Source organism: Ursus arctos, unplaced genomic scaffold (genome assembly GCF_023065955.2).
Source record: "Ursus arctos isolate Adak ecotype North America unplaced genomic scaffold, UrsArc2.0 scaffold_18, whole genome shotgun sequence".
NCBI lineage: Eukaryota > Metazoa > Chordata > Mammalia > Carnivora > Ursidae > Ursus > Ursus arctos.
The window spans coordinates 22,387,058-22,408,045 of NW_026622852.1; the positions used below are offsets into that span (position 1 = coordinate 22,387,058).

The 20,988-nt window shown below is 35.0% G+C and overlaps 1 pseudogene; it reads right to left on the bottom strand.

Annotated features, from left to right (window-relative positions):
* Nucleotides 1-16,738: 16,738 nt before the first annotated feature.
* On the bottom strand, nt 16,739-17,310 carry LOC113260282 (ras-related C3 botulinum toxin substrate 1-like; annotated as a pseudogene).
* Between the last annotated feature and the right edge of the window lie 3,678 nt (nt 17,311-20,988).

The window sequence follows — 20,988 nt, forward strand, 5'->3', positions numbered from 1 at the left end:
CACTTCCTGTAAAACATTCCTTTTATCTGACAATATTTGGTTAATGAACAGGCATAGACTCTCAACCAGACTTAATTAATCCTCATTTTGAAATCCTGCTAGCACAGGTGTATACTAAAAAAATTATCCAACAAATGTTGACTGAATAGCAATTTTCCATAATTTCATCGGTTATTCACCTCAGGTTTCATTTATGCATCTGCTGTGTCATTATCTGAGTTCATTATAACATTAGCTTTCAAATTTCATAGACCATTACATAAGAAAGAAGGGTACTAATTATAGAGGCTTATTGTTGCAACATAGTTCATCACAGGAATATTATATGAATGCTTTTATCTTTTGAAATGAGCTTGCTATAAAATAATTAAGTAAATATGTCAATAAAATCATAACAATTTCTTTCCATGTTTAAATATAACTTTCCTGTGTCATGACTATGATAAATAATTAGACATATTTGGGATATACTTTTAATCCAAATTAGGATGCTAAGTATTCATATGCCATCATTTTTGAGAATTTAAACTTTAGGAAGAACAAATATAATCAGACTGGTCAAAATTATTCTTCATATCAGTAACACAGATTTCAAATAGTATTCTTAGTTAACCAAGCATCAAGTCCAATTTAGAAATCCTTTGATTTTAGTAGAAAATGTATTATGATTTGTGAGATTCAGAAAAAGAGCAGCAACTGCTTTGTATGACTTAGGCTAAATTTATGAATCGCTAAAGTGGAAAATATGGCATTTCAATTTTTATTATATTTTTGGAAGTTTCACAACAAACCATGAACAGTTAATAAAGTATATTGCAAGTGCCTTTTCAACTTTAACTTCAAGGGTACTGCTATAGAGTCACCACTACGTATGTGTGTCACATCTTTCTACAGATGGTAAATCAATAAGGTATGGAAAGACTTTTAAAATATTTCAACTATGAAAAAGGAAGATATGTATAAAATGGGATTTGTCAAAAATGTATTCTGTTCTTCCTTAATTCAAATATAAATACCTATAAAACACTAACAAGAAGCTCATTTTAATGCTGTTAAATGTAAGAAGCACATTTGATTGAAAAAAATGCGTGCCAAACAATTTACTAGCAATATAACATACAGTATTATTTAATCATATAATAAGATATGCAGTAAATAGTATTATTCCCACTTTTTTTTTTTTCAATTAGGATATGGTGCAAATTTCGTTAAGGTCACACAATTATAAAAGTTATAGGCAGACTCTATACTCATTTCTGCCTAAAGCCCATGTTTTTTTCATTAAAATGTGTATAGGATCATCCAAATGAGACATCTGAAAAGAGGATTTAAGGTAAATCGCTAGTAAAACCTGACTTTATGATAGATAAAAAGGAGAGGAGCCAAATCACAGTATTGTTTAAAGGAACCATGGAATAATCTATAGATATTCCATTGACCCTATCCTTGAGAAGTTCACAAGTGTGTCATAAAGAGAAGTAGGTGATCAAAAGTGTACATGATCATAAACAAAGAGGAATGCTTCAAGAGAATGATCTTATCAATTATATTAAATTCTGAGAAGGTTGGGAAAGAAAAAGATTTGGCCCGGGAAATTAATGTCATCACACAATTAGGAGACTACCAATAACTTTATCAGAGTTTGAGGACAAATATAATCATTTTAATTAGAGAATGATTTAATATATAGAGTTTACACAAATTATGGAAGAATTAGAAGAGAAAAGGACAGTAGACTCAGGAAATAACAAAATGTAAATATCTCAAGTCTCTGCGGCCAGTGAATCCAGCGCTCTATAGCATCTAAATGAATGATTCTCCTGAAAACCTCCAGAATCAAAGAAAAGTTCCTGCTGATGTTCTGAGCTGTCTGCTCATGGTGAATGTGATTTCAACTGCTGGACTACAAGTGATTCTCAGTAGGAGTCCAAAGTCAAGGGGAACTACTACCAATATTCCGTACTATCCGTCTGAATCTGCCATCACAAAATACTGGCTTTTATTCCCATTCTACTTTCCAATATTTGATTAAATGGTTCCCATGGGTTGAATCTAAGGGCCAAAATTCTGGGAAACGTAGTTTCAGCCTTCTCCCCAAAATGCGAAGGAAAATGCTGAAGGAGGCAACAGTGCTGAGTTGACAAAGGCAATTCAGCCCAATGGCTCGAGAAGTGCTGAAATTGGAAGCCAGATTGCAAAGAATAAATAAACCAATTTGAAACAAAGAAGTACATGCACTGACAGAAGATTACATAATTAAAAGAAGAAGAAGGAGGAGGAAGAGGAGGAGGAGGAGATGATTACTCTTTAGGGAGGTCTGACAAACATGCAAACTGAAGAATGAAGGGAAAATGTTCCTTGATGCTTCTCATTGATTTTAGCGTGGTAAAACTTGTGGACAGAATTATAAGACCTGGATGATCTGGATAATGAGAAAAAAGGGCAAAATACATGTTCATCAATAGATGAATGGATAAAGAGGATATATATATAACATATATATATATATATATATGTTATATTTACATACACATATGTGATTTATATGTATATATACACAAGAGAATATTACTCAGCTATAAAAAATAATGAAATATTGCTATTTATAACATGGATAGACCTAGAGGGTATTACACTAAGTGAAATAAGTCATACAGAGAAAGACAAATACCATATTATTTCACTTATATGTGGAATCTAAGAAATAGAACAAATGAACAAACAGACTTAAAAACAGAGAACAAACTGGTGGTTGCCAGAGGGGAGTAGGAAAATAGGTGAAATAGGGGAAGAGGATTAAAAGATACAGACTTCCAGGTGTAAAATAAATTACAGAGATGAAAATTACAGCATAGGGGATATAGTCAGTAATGTTGTAATAATGTTGTATGGTGACAGATGGTGACTACACTTATTATGGTGAGCACGGAGCAATTGTCAAATCACTATGTTATAGAATGGAAATATAACATTGTATGTTATACTTCTACAAAAAAATTTTAAAGGGCAAAATACAATAAAAAAGGAAAAAGGTTAATACATGAAAAGCAAAATTAGGGAAATTTCATTTGATAAAGTCTAACAAGGAACTCATTTTTTTCTCATAAAATTAATAGAAAACTGATTTATTTTGGACAATATTTTGGCATTTCTAATTTAGAAGGATGTTTACATTGAGTGATACATTTTCCCTAGCCTCTTTTGTCCCTCTAAAATTTCATAACCTATACAAAGTATAGCAAGCAACAAGAGTACTAACAGTTGAGAACTTTCTAATGTCTCTTAAGTGTCAGGCATGTACAGTACACATACACATCTAATATCTCCTAAATATAAACAACAATATAATTTTAAATCATGGAAATAAAAATATTAAAATGAAGTTTTCTATTGATAAGGCACATACCACTTTGGTGCACTACACTTTTAGATTTTCAAATTACTAAGTAACAATCACCACAGACACCTATCTCTACCCCATCAATCACTAGGAAGAAAATTAAAATGAGAAAACAGAATTGTGATATAAAAAGAATGTGTAGCAAATACTATCAGCATCTGAAATGCTTCTGAATTTTAATGTGTATTTGGACAAGACACTACAGGTTACAAAGAAGGAAAGAGGAATATATGAGTTTCTGATGAAAGTTGCATGATTTTAAATCTCTCAAGATCTCCAATGTAGTGGAGTGTTTCAATTCATTAGAAAGAGACTGTTCATCTTGAACATCATGGTTACCTAGGATTATGCATCCCTTAGGCTGATGTAAAGTCGTAACTACAGACACATGAAACAGGCTGTTATAAAAACACATTTATCATGCAACACTAAATGAAAAGTGAAAGTGGCTAGAAGTTGTCAAAAGGACAATTTCAGTTCAATGTAAATATACTCTTTTGAATACTACAGACTTTTGTATTTGAGAAAATATTAATATACAGGATTAATAACCATCAAAAATAGTATTTCTTAAAATACATTTGGTGAAGATTCCATTTAGCTCACGCTCCACTGAATATAGTCCCATGACACAATATATATTAAAATAATATATATTAATGAGTAATAATTATTATTTAATATTTTAAATATTTATATGATTTATATAATAATTCAATCATTAATTAACAATTTATATATATTTATTTATATTTATCATATATTTATATTATATATCATATATTTATATAATATATAAATATATATTCATTATATTTATTATATATACATGGTTTATATAATAATCTAATAATTATTAATTAATAATTGATATATTAATATAATATTCATATATTAACTGTGTTACATATTACATGTGTTGTACATGTACACATGCACATATCACATATTACATATGTATACCATAGTTATAGAGAATAAAGTGTATATACAATATATGAACACACACACACGCACAGATACTTGGTACAGCATGGCCACTAGCAATCAAAATACTGCCATAACCATCTAAAGGTGATCATAGGAGGTCTTAACTGAGTATTAGCCCCAATTTTATGAACACATGGGTTTATGAAATCTTTCTCTATACACATATCTCTTAGTGATTTATAAATAACATTAGATTATTAAGGTTCTGGGAAGACCTATATATGGAACATGTTTAATTATATTACATCTGTGTTTCCTAAAAGAATCTGGCTTGACAACTCATTTATCCTGATTTTTTAAAATCCATGCTCTATAAAACAGTTTGGGGAATTAATAATCTATAATGGTGTTTCCACTGGATAGTAATGTTTTTCTCAGTTTCAGGGGATCTATGTTTTGTAGTCAGTCAGCAGAATCAGGATAGACATCACTTGAAATTTGGTTCAGATGTAAAGGCTGAGGACATTCTACATACCCAGATAATTTGAGAGAAAGTTTTTTAATCATATGAGGTACTTGTGGATAGACCTAGACACAAACTAGCACGTCTGGGCTGGCTTGGGCAAAGGAAAGATTGGAGGCTGGGCATTTATAGTGATGAGGGGATGGGACTGCAGTAAAATCCGTTACTGTGGTTTGAATTCCCTGTCTGCACCAAAGGAGGAGGTGCTTGTGCTTTATTATCAGCCTGTCCAGATACAAGGCCAAAGGAGAGTGAGGCATAAAAGAAGTTAGTAGTCAAATATCAATAACAGACTCATTTATTTTATTACATTTATTACAATTCACTACCTTTGTTTGATTGATGACTGACATGTGCCATGTATCATTTGAAGTTGCATTTAAGCATAAATGTTGGAACCATGTGCCTGTGCAACCATCTATAATGAAAACGAGAAGACCTTGGAAGAACATAAGCATCCAATTAACCTAGGTAGTTGAGGAGAGCCAGGAGAAGACATCCGGGAAGTTCAAGGCACTTGATTAAATACCCTAGTGATATTACTGACTTTAACCTATTGTCTCATTTGTTAGAACATCTGAGTGACTTTGCCTGTATCGTTTATCCATATTCGGCAACAAGTTCAGTGCACCCAAACTCCATGTCCCCAATCACTACAAATTTTTATTTTAGTATTTTTATTTCCAAGGCTTAGCTGGCTGGTGAACAGTCTAATGCTAGACCTTTATCAGCAACCATAGTTGCCAGAAAGGGTAGCCCTTTCATTTACAATTCTGAGGGTAGAAGTGGTTTGAATCATACATGTGGATATTATTTGGGACGGTTCTTGAATGGCATCAATTTAAATTTTTTTTGGTATAATATTGTGGATTCTGAAACCAGCACAGTGTCCCACAATGTGATTAGCAGAATGGGGTAAATGGCAAGAACACAGTACACTTGGACACAAGATTGCTGTGGTTTGTTTAGGGACAGGAACTCAAGAGGATATAGTTAGCCCTAAATGCAAATAGTACAAGTAAAAAGAAGAGGAGAAATCAGAGGAAAATTAATAAATTAGCTCAGAAGGATAATAAAACCATTAATCTTTGTAGAATAAAATCTTGAACCAAGAATTTATATGTTGCTGTATCAGCTCTGGCATTAAATTGAGCCCGATATGGGCAGAGACAGGCGAGATCTTAATTTCAATCTTTTGTTACCTTAAAGTCAGGAATTCCTAAATTCTTTACCCCAAAAAGGGTAGCCTTGAGTAAGAAGTGTTTTTTTGTTTGTTGTTCTTGTTTTCTGGGGTATTTTTGGTGATGGCCCAACCAAATGACTAGATAGACTATTGACAATGGGTTAGGATCTGTGAGGATTTATAATGTGAGTCAACTGTTGGCCAGGACATCCTCCAATGCCAATGTGACTGCCTGGAATTTGGCCTATTGTGCCTAGTATTGGGTTCCATCCTTTACCAAGAATGTTCTAGTTTAGGGATGAAAAGCAGCAGTTCTCTAGTGAACTCTACAATGTGCGATTGTGGTACTTGTTCTCCTCAAGTATTATGAACACATTCACTCTTCACTCAGTTGATCCCAGGGCTCCTCAAGTAGCCAAGGAGTCTAGAAGAGAGGTGATCTCCTTTAGCACAATGGTACCTAGCAAGGGGCTGAGAGCAGGAGAGGCCATCTCCTCTGGTATGGCCCAGATTTGGCTCTACCATATAAGTGCAATCTCCATTTCAGCAAGGAGGCCTCAGTGGCTGTGTTGACCTTGTGGAGTGCAGTTACCATAACTCACAAGGTAGTAAACCGAAGACCATCAAGGGTTCAAGTCCTATGAAGAAAGCCTTAGTTTCTAAGAGGGTCTGGCATGTAACTTGATATGCAAATATCAAGTAATACAGGATTAAATCAAGCAACCTTTTTCATGCAAAGTAACTTGCAGCCCTTAAGAGTTGTCCAGAGAATCCAAGAAGCTCAGGTAGTCATAAGAGTTTCCTCCATAAAGGAGTCTCCAGGAGGTACTAAAGGATGTGCCTGCAGTGTGGCCATCTGTACTGACTCGTGGGCCCTCTGGTATAAACAGCACGGAATAAAGTGCAATGATTTGTGGGAGACCACATAAATAGATTTTGGTAGTGTATGTAAATGGGAAATATGTTGTCTCTGGAGGCCAAAGAGACCCAACTGGTTTTGAGCCTACTTGCAGTGGTTAGTGTTGACAACGTTAGGAGCTGCCTTTTAACTACATCACAAATGAAGCAGCTCTTATTAGGCCATATGATGCCTAAGAATCTTAAAAGACATGGCAAGCCCCTGAACCTTACGCAGGGCAAGAGCCCACTCTCTTTTGGCAAATGCAATGATGAATGTATATATGTTCCGTGTGCGAGTGGCTAGTGAATCTGCAGAAGCCTGCCATTAATGGAGTGACTTAGCTGGGTTGCCTGCCAAGAGCTCGTTGTCTCCTTGGTTTTGTCTCTATCTCACTTTCCTTTTTTTTGTTGTTTTTTTTTTCTTTTGAGCGTCTCTATTTGTTATGCCATAAAGAATCTTCTGGGAGCTCACACACTGCGCATGATATAACAGTCTTTTTCTGGAGTATTCTATAGATTAGAGGCCAATATTTGGCTGAAACACACAGCCTATCAGTCACAGAGTATGAGTGCATTCCCGGAGCCTAGCATCAGTCTTAGACAGGCAGTTCATTTGGTGTCACACCCACCCAGGCGTGGGCTGAGATGCATGACCCAGGGATACTTTCAGGAGAGCCCAAGTCCTATGCTCATCTCTTAAACTCCAATATCAAAATTTTCAGTTTAAGTCAGAAAAATTTTGCTCAAATGCAGCACAACTCAAAATGAATGTTTGTTAGCAAGCGACAGAGCTATCTCACACATATGTACAGAGCAAACCAAGAGCCACAGAAAAAAGATGTCAAAGGAATGATGGCCATAGCTTAGAGCATGCCAATATGATTCTCCTCACCATGCCAAGCCTTTTTTTGGTCACCCCATGGAAGTAGAATGGACTGACACTTGAAATTAGGTTCACTATCAAAATTGATGACATTCCACACATCAACAGTATTTGACGGAAAGTTTACTATTCACAAAAGGGATGGCTAGTGAGAGCTGGTCAGGTATAAGGAGGTTTGGTCTCACTTCGGCAAACCACCGGGAATGAGTAGTTTGGGAAAAGTTTAGAAAAGGACTAGGGACAAGTTTCCGTGCATGAGAGGTTTACATTTCCAATCAGTGCCAAAGGAGAAGATACACACATGCGAGTACTTTCTTATCAGTCTAAATGTGGTACCAAAGGGAAAAGGAAAGAGAGACTTAAAAAAAAAAAAAATCAGTGGTTAATCACAAAAACGGAGTCAAACTCTTTATTATAATATTCTAAGAAAATGTAACCGCAACTATACTGTTACAACTACTTATTATATCAGTGATAGTAATGATATTTATTGTGTGATGTCTAGTGTCTTCTATGTGCCAGGGCAATATGCCACACATTTTAATACATATTATTCTTTATTGTCACCATCTTAAAAAAAAGCTAATATCATTATTCCCATATTTAAGGAAGATGAGGATCTGAAAGGTTATTTGGAGACCACAAATTTTACTCAAGGCTTCAGACTCAACAATTATTAGCAATCATATATTTTGCTTTGTAAAATCCCCTTCTTTCTCAACTAAGATACATGGAGATTTTAGAACATTATATTTCAATTGCTTAATATCTTTCTGGTTTCAGATTTTATAGAAAATCTTATCAATTCTTACTTTATTCATTTAAAATTTCTAATTTACAGCCTGTGCTCATGTATGAGTTTTTTTATGTACATGTGAAAACAATTTGATTAGAAAATCTGTACGTGCTATAAATAAAAAATATATATACATATATACACACATATATATGATATATATGTAGTATTTAATATATTAAGTTTTATTTCATTTTTGAATATGAATATGAATATCAAGTATTATTTAACACTAATGTGCTTACCAGTCATATTATAACTTCTTTACCATTACTGACTAGCAGTCCCCATAGGAGGTACAAGTTAGTAAGGTTTTGCTACACAAAACAAGAATGATCATATATTCACATTTTCTTTCTTAGGACATTTTATTTCCTATCTATGGTTAGAAGCTGTATCTTATCTGCAAAAACTAGTTAACTTATTTCTCAGGATAAAATCCAGGCTTTTTTTATGCATAATATCCCGCTGAGAATAGTTAGAACCTGGCATATTTCTCATCACCTTTTTCTTCCCTTTTTCTTGCATTAGCGAATGTGAGTATGCTAATAAGGACAATATGGAATTTATTTGCAACTGACTTTTGCTTTCACTTTTTCTTGATGTCAAGGATTCAGAAGCTAATGAATATTAATTTAAAATAAATATGCTGTAAGAAAGCTATGAACTGCTTTATATTATGTAACATGCTGAGGTCTTTACCATTGATCAGGGAGACTTGGCCCATTATTCTATCTACACACAGATCACAGTAATGACCCAAGAAGTCACAGAAAAATAAAAATCTGCATAGCTTTCTTTATATTAGTCTTATCCCTACTGCTGAAAAGTAGTAAAGTAAAGGTGTAGTGATTTTAGGCCAACAGAATGAATTCAGATTCTTAAATTGGTTTTATATAGTGCATTGCCTTAATATTGAAAAACATAAATGGCCATGTTGTATACACCAACACAATAATGTTTTTAGAACTGATAAGAATTATTCTTATCTCTCCTGTATTTCAAATTGCAGGATAATATTTAAGCCAGCAAGCTGCATAGTCCTGGGTATTAAGACAACTTCAGGTTAATTATGTAGTTTAATAATTGATTAATGATAAACATTTTTATTAAAACTACATCTTGCTAAGCACATATTAAATATTACTTTGAATTTCAGAATATATTTAAAGACTAATTCATAATAGCTAACCTTAAAGATAAGCAAAATGAGATTATAAGAAACCTGCAGGTATAAAGGAAAGGAGATAAAAATTACTCTGTGGGTTAATGGTAAATTCAAGCATGAATCTATGATCACTAGCCTATGGAAGCAAAACTTTTTTTTTTCTCCGTTTCCCTTCCTTTTATACAATCATGTGTATTGTTTACACATGACTATATGTAATGAAAAAAATCAGTTTGAAACTAATTGAAACTACTAACACTAACTCAGATTCAACATTATTTGGAATTAATATAGTTTCTGATATATTATTTTTGCTACTAAATGTTTGTTTATTAATGAATAAGAAGTCTATCACTCAGAACACACAATTTATCATGCTTGTACATAATATTCAAGCAAGTTACTTTTACGAATATTACTAATGCTATATAACTTGTTACTAAAACAGGGTTTGGATTAAACACAAATTTCACAGTTTGATATGGGTCATAAAATCAGGAAGAAAATGTGGTACTTTCATATATTTTTAAACACTGGAAAATAGTTTAAATCAATAAATAATACCAATCAGTAAAACTATTGCAACTCTCAGCAAAAGAGGTTATCTCTTGGTGCTGCTGTTTATCTTGCACAATTTTCTATTAATTGTAATTTTTTCTTCAACGTTTACTCTTCCCCAAAAAATAGGCAAACAAATGTTGGCGCATCTGGGTTGGATGCTAATTTTTGTTTCTCTAGAATGGGGTTCTCTGGTACATTGAGGGCAGAGCCCTTTCCATTCCTTTGAGACTAAAGAAGTCACTTTGCTATGGTATCTTTAATTCATTCGCTCCAGGCTGAGGGTTTTTAAGATCACTCAATAATTGTTACTTTTGAAATCTGAGGTCACTCATTGTTTACATTTGGCCAGATGCTAGAATATTTTAATTGTTTTGATTCTTGATAAAGTATACTATTCAAATATTTTTAGATTATTGAGGATTTTTACATAAATATTGCCATACATAGGAGATCTTTTACACAAACTAAGCTGTGGAACGGGTAACCATTTATGTATAAATTTTAACATGCAGAAGCATAAATGATTTGTGTATGACTAAAATATAAAACACTATAAACAGCACAGAAATACATCAATTCCCCATTCATGATTATTAGGCAAAAGTGAATTGCATGCATTTTCACGAAGCAAATATTTAAGAATGTGGTCTAATATTTTTAAAGTCTGTTTTCGTTTTTTTTTTATTCCTATATATATTTTTTTATCACTTTCAATTAGCCAACATTAGCAGTTGTATGGTTTTACAATTCCACCAGCAGTGTATAAGAGTCTACTTCCTTAATATCAACAGTTGGTAAGGACAGATTTTTTTTTTATTTGTCTAATATATATACCATTTTAGCCTGTAGTATACTCATTTAGGTGTGCAGTAGTAACTCACTGCGCTCTTCCTGTAGTTTCTGGCTAAGGCACATGACCTAGATTTCTTTCCAGCAGGCAATTAAATCTGAATTTAAAAAGTGAATAATACTCAATTTTCAATATAAGGGAAAAATTACCTTAGTAACCTAGTAATTAACAGATATCCATCCCCCTAAGCTGTGAATTGTGCTTTAAATTCATGCAACATGCTTTCTGAGTATTCTTCTTCCCTTCCTCAGATAATGAAATTCCTTCCTTTTTTTTCAAACACAAGTAAATTGTCACATTCTTAGTGAAGCTACTCTTGATTTACCCTGGTCACAATAATTGCTTTTCAGCATTAGATTTTTCTCTTTCTTTGGCATCTACAAAATGCATATATACTATTGCTTCCACACTTGAGACAATGAATTATAATTATTGTTGATAAACCTGTTTCCACCAGTACATGATTTTTGTATTCTTTTAATACCATCACAGATCAAGCCAGACAATTGACAATAGATTATAAAATTTGAGGGAGTAATTTCTTAGAAAATCCTATAATTTTGAGACCTGAAAATATAATTTTTATAAGACTGAACACACTTAAGCTTAGTAATTTTATCATTTTTTCCTGGCTATAAAGTGCAAAAACATAGAAATACACAAAGTTTTTTTAAAAAATCAATGAAATTATCTGAAATGCCACAAACTAGAAATGAACAAATTAACATTTTTTTCAGATGCTAAACATATATTTCATTTCAACTGTTAACCATTTCTCTTTTTAGCTTTTCTGGTAATTATCATCAAAACTTTACATTTTATATTTGTGACTCTTGTCCTGAAGTCATAAAACTTAGGTGCATTCTATTAACTCTGTATTGAAAGTGAGCTGCTCAGTGAGGTTATATCACCAGATAAACCTGCTTCTCCATGGGCTCAGTCTGTTGAACGTGTGACTCTTGATTTCAGCTGAGGTCATGATCTCAGGGTCCTGGAATCAAGCCCTGGCTTGTCTCCCTCAGCCAATTTTGTTTTCCCATTTTAAAGATAATGGAAGTTCCTAGGCAACTTGCTCAGTGCAGATACTGACAAGGGTGGAAAGGGACATGAAAAACACGACCTAGAAAGAAAATATGAGGTATTTACTGGACATTTTAAAACAATGTAGGCTTCTGGAAGACTGAGACTAGATCCAAAGCACAATGATAATTAACTTAAGATGTCCAGTTAGTATAAGATGAGGGCTAATTACAGGTATATGCAAAGGTGGCAATATTCTATGTAAAGGATATTAGCACAATGTTTTATTATTTGAATCAGAAAGCAGAATATACAGAATCAGTATCTTTAACATTGCAATAATCCCTTTCTATTCCTCCTCCTGCCCATCCTCACCCCATCCTTAGGCAACCACAAACCCACCTTCGGTCACTGTACATGAGTTTACATGGCCATATAAATGGAATCATACAGTATGTATGCTTTTTGACTGCTTTCAATCACTCAGCAAAATTAAGATTTAGCCATGTTGCTACATAATTTAACATTTCTATTTTTAATTCTGAGTATTATGTCATTATATATACATGCACCACTGTGTATTTGTGACAGCATATTCATCTGTCATTGGATATATGGATTGTTTCCAGTTTGGGCTGTTACAAAGAAAACTGCTATGCACATTCATGTATAAGCCAGTTAATGGACATATGCTTTCATGTCTTCATTTCTACTAGCGGTGGAATGGTTTCATATATGGTAGGTGTGTGTTTAATTAAAAAAACAAATAAATAGACAAACCACTTTTCAAACTGTTTGTCTATTTTACATTCACACAACAGTGTATGAGTCCGTATCTCTATAGTCTCATTGACATTTGATATAGCCAATCTTTTTAATTTTGGCCTTTGGAATAGATATGCTATTTTATTGTGGTTTTAATTTTCATTTCTCTGATGACTAATGATATTAAACAACTTTTTTTTTTAAGTTTTTATTTTGATTCCAGTTAGTTAACCTACAGTGTTATATTAGTTTCCGGTGTACAATATAGTGATTCAACACTTCCATATATCACCAGGTGCTTGTCACCACAAGTGCCCCCCTTTAATCCCCATCACCTATTTCACCCATCCACCCACCCACCTCCCTTCCAGCAATCATCAGGTTGTTCTCTGGAAAGCCTGGGTAGCTCAGTCAGTTAAGCGTCTGCCTTAGGCTCAGGTCATGGTCCCAGGGTCCTGGGATTGAGTCCTGCATAGGGCTCCCTGCTCAGTGGGGAATCTGCTTCTCCCTCTGCCTGCTCTGCCTGCTGCTCCCCCTGCTTGTGCACTCTCTCTCTCTCTCTCTAATAAATAAATAAAATCTTTTAAAAAATAATCAGATTGTTCTCTATAATTAAGAGTCTGTTTCTTGCTTTGTCTTCCCCCCTTCTCTCATTTGTTTCTTAAATTCCACATATAAGTGAAATTATATGGTATTTGTCTTTCTCTGAATGACTTATTTCAATTTGCATTATGCTCTCTGACTCCATCCATGTTGTTGCAAATGTAAGATTTCATTCTTTTTTATGGATGAGTAATATTGCATCATATTATATATACACACTACATCTTCTTTATTTAATCATCAATTAAGGGACACTTGGGCTGCTTCCAAATCTTGGCTATTATAAATAATGCTGCTATAAACACAAGTGTTGGGGCACGTGGATGGCTCAGTTGGTTGGGTGTCCAACTCTTGGTTTCGGCTCAGGTCATGATCTCAGGGTCATGGGATTAAGGTGCCATATCAGGCTCCATACTCAACATGGAATCTGCTTGGAGATTCTTTCCCTCTCCCTATCCCTCTGCCCCTACGCTGCTTATCCTCTCTCCCTCTCCCTCTAAAATAAATAAAATAAATCTTTAAAAAAATGTTTCTCCATTCCCCATGTTGTGTTATTTTTTAGTTCTAATGGTTCCCCTTAAGTATATAAATACGTCCATTCTGAGTAATGAACTTTAAACAAACATGTTGACTCTGCACTCCTATAGAAGACTGAAAACATCACCATCTGCACACAAGACTATATCTCCCTCTCCACCACTCAGGTATAAAAGATAGATATATCCATTTCATAATGCTTTAATTTAGAAAATGGACTATCTCATCTATAAGTATGTTTACTGTGCTTGTATAAATGCTGATTATATAAATTATAGACAGTATAAATAGCATCCCCAATATTATGAGAATTTACACCTTCCTACTGAACAGGGTAATGCGATTATATCATTAAAAATAGTGTATAATTTCATAAGACTGTATTTATGAAATCTGAAAGAGATCAGTGCAGGTATGAAGAGCAGATGGGTGTGCTTTTTTAAAACACCTGTGAAAGCTCAAAATTGTGTCATGATTTTGCTCTATATTTTCGATATTTTCTATAAAGCTTGTTTATCTCTCAGAGATTTTTAAATGCCTTTCCATTGACAAAATTTACATATATTTTTAATCATAACATTAAGTTTTTTCATTCGTTTTATCATACAATCACCTCTTTCACATGCTGAATTGAGCCAGTTGCTATGGAGGGTCATTGCTTCGTTCTGTTTTGCTTTGCTTTTCATTGCATTCTAGTTCTGACCTGCTATTTTCTGAATCACAATTATGATCATTCTTATATTTCAGTTTATTTTGGTAATGTATACCTTTGACTAATATTCATTTTAGAAAGGTTTGGTGAGAGAAAAATTTTCCTCAGCCTATGAACCTTCAAAATACCTTTATTCTGCACTCATATATGAATACTGTCTGGATAAGCATGAAAATCTAAATTCAAATGTATTTTGACTCAGAACCTTGAGAGCATTGATCAAATGCCTCCTAAAGACTCATATTGCTGAAGACAAATCTGGGGACAAAATGATTCCATTTTTTGTACAAAACTTTTCTCTATCAGGAAGCTTTTTAAATTTTTTTATCCTTAGATATTTAATTTCACTACAATCCATGGATCTCTCTTCACCATTTTATTTAATTCATTCTCCTTAGCATTTTTTTATGATTCAAGGATTTATTAAGTCATACATGCAAAACATACTGCTAATTGCATTAGGTAGGATAAGATCAATGTAAAACCACTCGACAATTACGCAACTGTCAATTTAAAAAAATTTGCTCTAGTGGTTGAAAGGTCCAACCTTGTATTCTTGCCAGTGGATAAGTAGTACAGAACTTCATTAGCACAGAGCACAGACTTATAGAACCTCACAGACCCAAAGGAACATGGTTAGGCAGAGCAACATGTATCCAGGGGGGTGAGGCAAAGAGAAGGGTCAGAATTATTCAAGGTCGGTGCTGGTGATCTGGCAAGACAGTGATGTTAAGAAAGTTCATTGTTCAGGAATATCTAAAATATTTCAAAAACTATAAAGCTACAACACATGATTTTTATACCTAGTTACTAGAAAACTAAGGAAAGTGCTTATTAGCTTTGCATAAAGGAAAAAGGAATGCACCTTTACTAATCTACAAAAAAAAAAAATTCTAATGTATTATCAGAAAGATTTTATAATACAAGGAGGGGTTCATTAAGAAGGGGTTCTATAAGAAAAGCACTAAGTTAGCCACTATGTGAATGACCACTTCGAAGATGAATTAAATGCCCAATTTCAGGAGGGATGGTAGGTCTAAGAAAAAGGAAAAGCTTAAAACACTTAGTGATAATACCAACCTTTCTTCATTATTTACTGCATTTGACAGAGATTAACCTTTTAAAATTTTATCCGTGACACTTTTACTCAGCTTAATTATGATGTGTACAATGTAGTGTAAATTAACCTCTACATTTTGTCAAAATACTGCCTTCATTCTTTGATCATGACAGGTGCTGCACACAGCCCACCCACCAGCCCATGGCTAGAGCAGATACTTCATCAGAGGGACAGGGGAGTAAGAGGTCTATTCAAAATCTCAGCAAAAGTGAATATGCTAAGTTTGTTGTTGTTTAATTTTACTACAGAATCAAAAAGATTGATTCAAAGAGTTGAGTCATTACACTTATTCCCTTAAGACATTCAGTACAGTGCTGGGAATGGGCAAGTGTCGATAAATTATGCACGGTTGGATGGCAATATTTCCGAGGCTGTGCTGCTTTTACATCAGAAGCTAGTTAAGAGGTATCTGCTTTGCCAAACTTGGGAAGCTGCAGGCTCTTCTTAAATACAAAGGTCTTCAATGGTTTAGTGCTTAGTGTTTTCAGCAGAACAATGCTACGTAGTTGACAAGGTATTTGGCAACTCTTAATCTGAGCAATAACAGGGGCTTTAGAAAAATAATGCTTTAAGAAAGCTTGCCATTTTAGGACTAAATTTTAATTTAATGTGAAAGTTTGAAGTTTTAACTTAACACAAATAAAACCTACTTATTACTGATTGGTTCCAAATGGTTTAATGAAAAACTAATCTGTAACAAAAATTTGGCACTGAGTGGAGGGCTTCACCATTTTTGAGCAAAGCGTACAAAGATTCTGAGGACAGGCCAGTAGAGGGGCCCAGACATTCACAACAGCAGGCATTTTCTCTTCCTCATCTTGACTGGAGGAGGGCAGAGAACCACTGGGAGAGCTACATCCAACACTGTCTTGAAGCCTTGCTGGGTGGGGAGCGCTGCAGGTATTTTACAGCACCAATTTCCTTAGCCACGGCCAGAACCTGTGGGTAGGTGGTGGGAGTCAGCCTCTTCTCCTTTGGTTTCTCAGTCGCGTCTCTGTGGTCCATGAGATCACTTTTATTCCGCACCAGGATGATGGGGGTGTTCGAACAGTGGCGTCACACTTGAAGGTACCACTTTGCTCGAACATTTTCATATGATGCAGGACACACAAGAGAAAAGCAAATTAAAAATACATCTGTATGCAGATAGGATAAGGGATGAAATTGGTCATAATCTTCTTGTCCAGCTGTATCCCGTAAATCCAGATTCACCAGTTTTCCACCTATCATAACTTTGACAGAAGAGCTGTCAAAGACGGTGGGGACACATTCCCCAGGAAATGCAATGGTTATGTAACTGATGAGTAGGCAAGCTTTACAAGCTCTGTCTCCCACCACCACACACATGATGACCTACATCCGGGCTCCTCACTGTGCCACAGCAGTGGCAGGATGATGAAGGGAGAAGCTGCAGGCTCAGTAGAGCAGGCGGGCGAATGGGCAGGTAGCTGGGGGCATTAAGCTGCAAAGCGTAGGGGGCTGGGGCTACTGCCCCTACTGCCTCGCCCTCCAGCCCACAGGAAGCCAGTGGCCAGCAGTGGCCGCCACCCAAAGCTGGAGAAAGCTGCAGAGAAACAGGAGCTTTACTAAAGAATGTTCTAGACTCTGGGATTCTCACCATGGAGATTACAGTATATTAAGAAAAGAAAGACAAAACATAATATATAAACCCATCATTTAGTATGTTAACAGTTTAAGATAACTAGGAAAGAAGTTAAGCAGCATGGCATTTGTGGAGGTTAACAAACGATGAAGTTCTCTCTGTTAAATCTCGTAGTTAGAGCAGAACTTACTGAGAAAATAAGATTTGTGCAGACATGGAAACAGCATGAGTGTTAAACATGTGAGCATCTATGGGAAGAGCATTATGGGCCAACCAAAGCGTCAATTCACAAAACAAGAGTCCGAGGGTCCTTAGCCTGTGTGAATATAACAGGAGGCCGGTGGCCAGAGGGGCTGAAGCAAGGAAGAGAGTTGTAGGTGAGGAGGTCAGAGAGATGGGCCATGCTGATCCTTTAGGGCCTCAGAAGTCACTCCAGGAATGTGGCGTCTCGTTCTAGAGAAGCAGGAATGTACTTGATTCTGACAGAGAAGCAACATGATCTGGCTTTCAAAGTCTTGCTCTGCTGTTGTCTTGAGAACCGATTCTTGGAGTTCAGAAGGCAAAGCAGGGGACCTGTTTCCTGCAGTCCTCTAGACAGAGAGGTGGTGGATTCACACCAGGGCTTTTGCAGTGCAGGTGGTGAGAAGTGGCTGGATCCCACATATCTGCACCTGGTTCTGAAGCCAACAAGGTTTTCTAATCTTGGAATGAATGCACACTTTGAAAAAAACAGGCCCCACCTTTTCTGAAACTTTCTTCAGTGTCATTTTTGACTTGAAGTTACCATCTACTTTGGTTTAAATATTAAAATGATATCATGTGCTACATCTCTTACATTAACTCAGTCTCTCCTCCGCAGAGGGCATTTTTATTTGTTTTTCTTGTTTTCTTTTTTCATCTTTTCAGTATGACTACATTGCTCTAAGTCACAGTACTTCAGTGTTACTCTGGGTAGATGGGAAGACACATACATGTTCTAGTCTCTGGCATTATAAAAAATAATTCCAGCAATAATTTTTTTAAGACTGTACTTTTTAGAGCCGTTTTAGGTTGATAATAAAAGAGGAAGTACAGACATTTCCCATAAGCACCCTGCTCCCACAGGTGCACAGCCTCCTCCATTATCAACATGACTCACAGGAATGTACAATTTTTTACCAAGGATAAACCTACATTGTTATATCGTAATCACCCAAAGTCCACAATTCATATTAGAATTCACTCTTGATGTTGTATATTGCGTGGGTTTGGGCAAATATATAATTACATATATCTACCTTATACTATCATACAGAGTATTTTCATTGCCCTAAAAAATCCTCTATGCTTGCCCCATTCATCTCCACACAGCCCCCAAAAGACTTTGTAAATATTTTGTTACATAGTGCCACATTTTCAAAAACACTAACAATTTATTCTCCCTCCAAAACCGAGGGTGACTTTGTATTTCACTGTCCACACCTTATTTCCATATAGTCAATAATTTTTTTAATTATTAGGAAAACATAGATATTATTAAATGGACCTTGATTTGATGGTGTTTAGCTGGGTAGTACTGAGAGATGGAGGAAACAGGGATACATTAGAAATGGTGCTCACGGCACTTCTGTTACTGTTGAACACCCATGGAGAACTGATGCTAACTAATGCAAGCCAAGAGCTTATTCACAATTGCCACAACTGGTCATTTTTAGGTAAGAAAAAACAATGAATTGAATATCCTTTCATAATTTTATATACTAAAGTATCAAAGAATATAAACTGAAATGTGTGGAATATGATATATACACTGACTGCAAAATGTAAATTTTTCCATAATTTTAATTCAATAATAAAAGAACGAATTATCTTCTTAAATTTTCATTTTGTTCTCTGTTATACTTCAACTGACTGAAAATCTTTAGTGCTATTTCAGTGTGAGTCCTCTTATAACATAGCTACATTATATAAAGTAATTTTTAGCTAGCTTTTATGAGACAAAATTTAATTAAATTTTCAAAGCTGAATCTATATCAGGCTTTTGATGATGTAGCACTTAAAACACAGTATGTGTTTTATTAAGTAAAAATTAACAATCCATTTGTACACTTAATCATTAAAGAAAGCATTATCTCAAATTATTGAGGCAAAATAGTAAAAAGGCAGTCCAAACTAGAAAGATTTAAAAGTAATAATTCCAGTTATATTAACAATCTGCTGTCTCCTATTTGCCACAATTACTTTGTCAGTCCTTATTTTATTAATTCAGTGAACTTCTACTGCCGCTTACAGTGCTTGGTATTAAAAAGAGATACCAAAAGACAACTCACAGACACCTTCCTCAAGATGCTGACAGCTTCATATAAAACAAAAGATTAGCAGAGACACATACTGTAGAACACATGTGCTATTGGAGTGTGCAGAAGGGCTAGGAGAACAGAGGACCAGAAGTCCCTCATACAGACTGAGGATGAGGAATGTGAGGTTTTCCAAAGAATGCTTCCTCCCCAAAGTGACAGAGCTCTGTGTGTTGAAGAGTAAGTAGGAAATGAGCACGTGGGTGAAGCAGTCAGCTTTCTAGCCAGAAAAAAAAAAAAAAAAAATGTCTGGCGAAGTCTTGTCTGCACTGGCAAGATAGCAGATTCACAAACTGCAAGCTCTGTATGCCCACCATCTGTGGCTCTCTGATCTGTCACTCTTCAAACTCAGCACTTCATCCTTTGTACCTTGTATATTTTCAGCAACCTCCTCAGTGTGTCCTCCTTCCAACCTGTATTTTCTGTCTTCCAAGTTAATCTCTACATAGATAAAAGAACTCTATTTTTCCTAAGTAACACATTCAAGATAAATCATGTCAAGATTGTACTTAAAAAAACATCCCTAACTTTCCACATCCCATAAATAAAATCTCAAGACCTTAGGTTGACACTTGGGACATGCTCATCCCTTTGAACTCAGGCTGTACTCCCATCCCGAATTCCCACTCTCTGAATCCCATGCAAGTGACTGCTGTGGATGGCCATCATTGCCAGCACACACCACAGTCGGTGTGAGTCTGCAAACGCTTACTTTCTGAGTACAGAATCCTTTCCTCTCACTTTCCCCCATCCTTCACCCTGTCATCTTGTACCTGGAAATTCTTATTTGCTCTTTAAGATTCATTTGAAAAATCATCTTCTAATGAAGCCATCACCCTAGATGTTAAGACTGAATTAACCACGTCCTTTACTTTTCAGTCCTTGAAACATTTTGTTCATATTCATACTTTTCAATGTTTCAAATGCCAATTATTTCTCATATATTCAAGGCCTCAGCATTGAGAATTATACAAAAAAAATGTTATGCTTCCTACCCTTATGGGGATCACATTTTAGGAAGAAAAAAAAAGACATATCAATAACACCTAAAATACATGGTGATAAAGAACATCATAAGAATATATATGAAGTATTCTG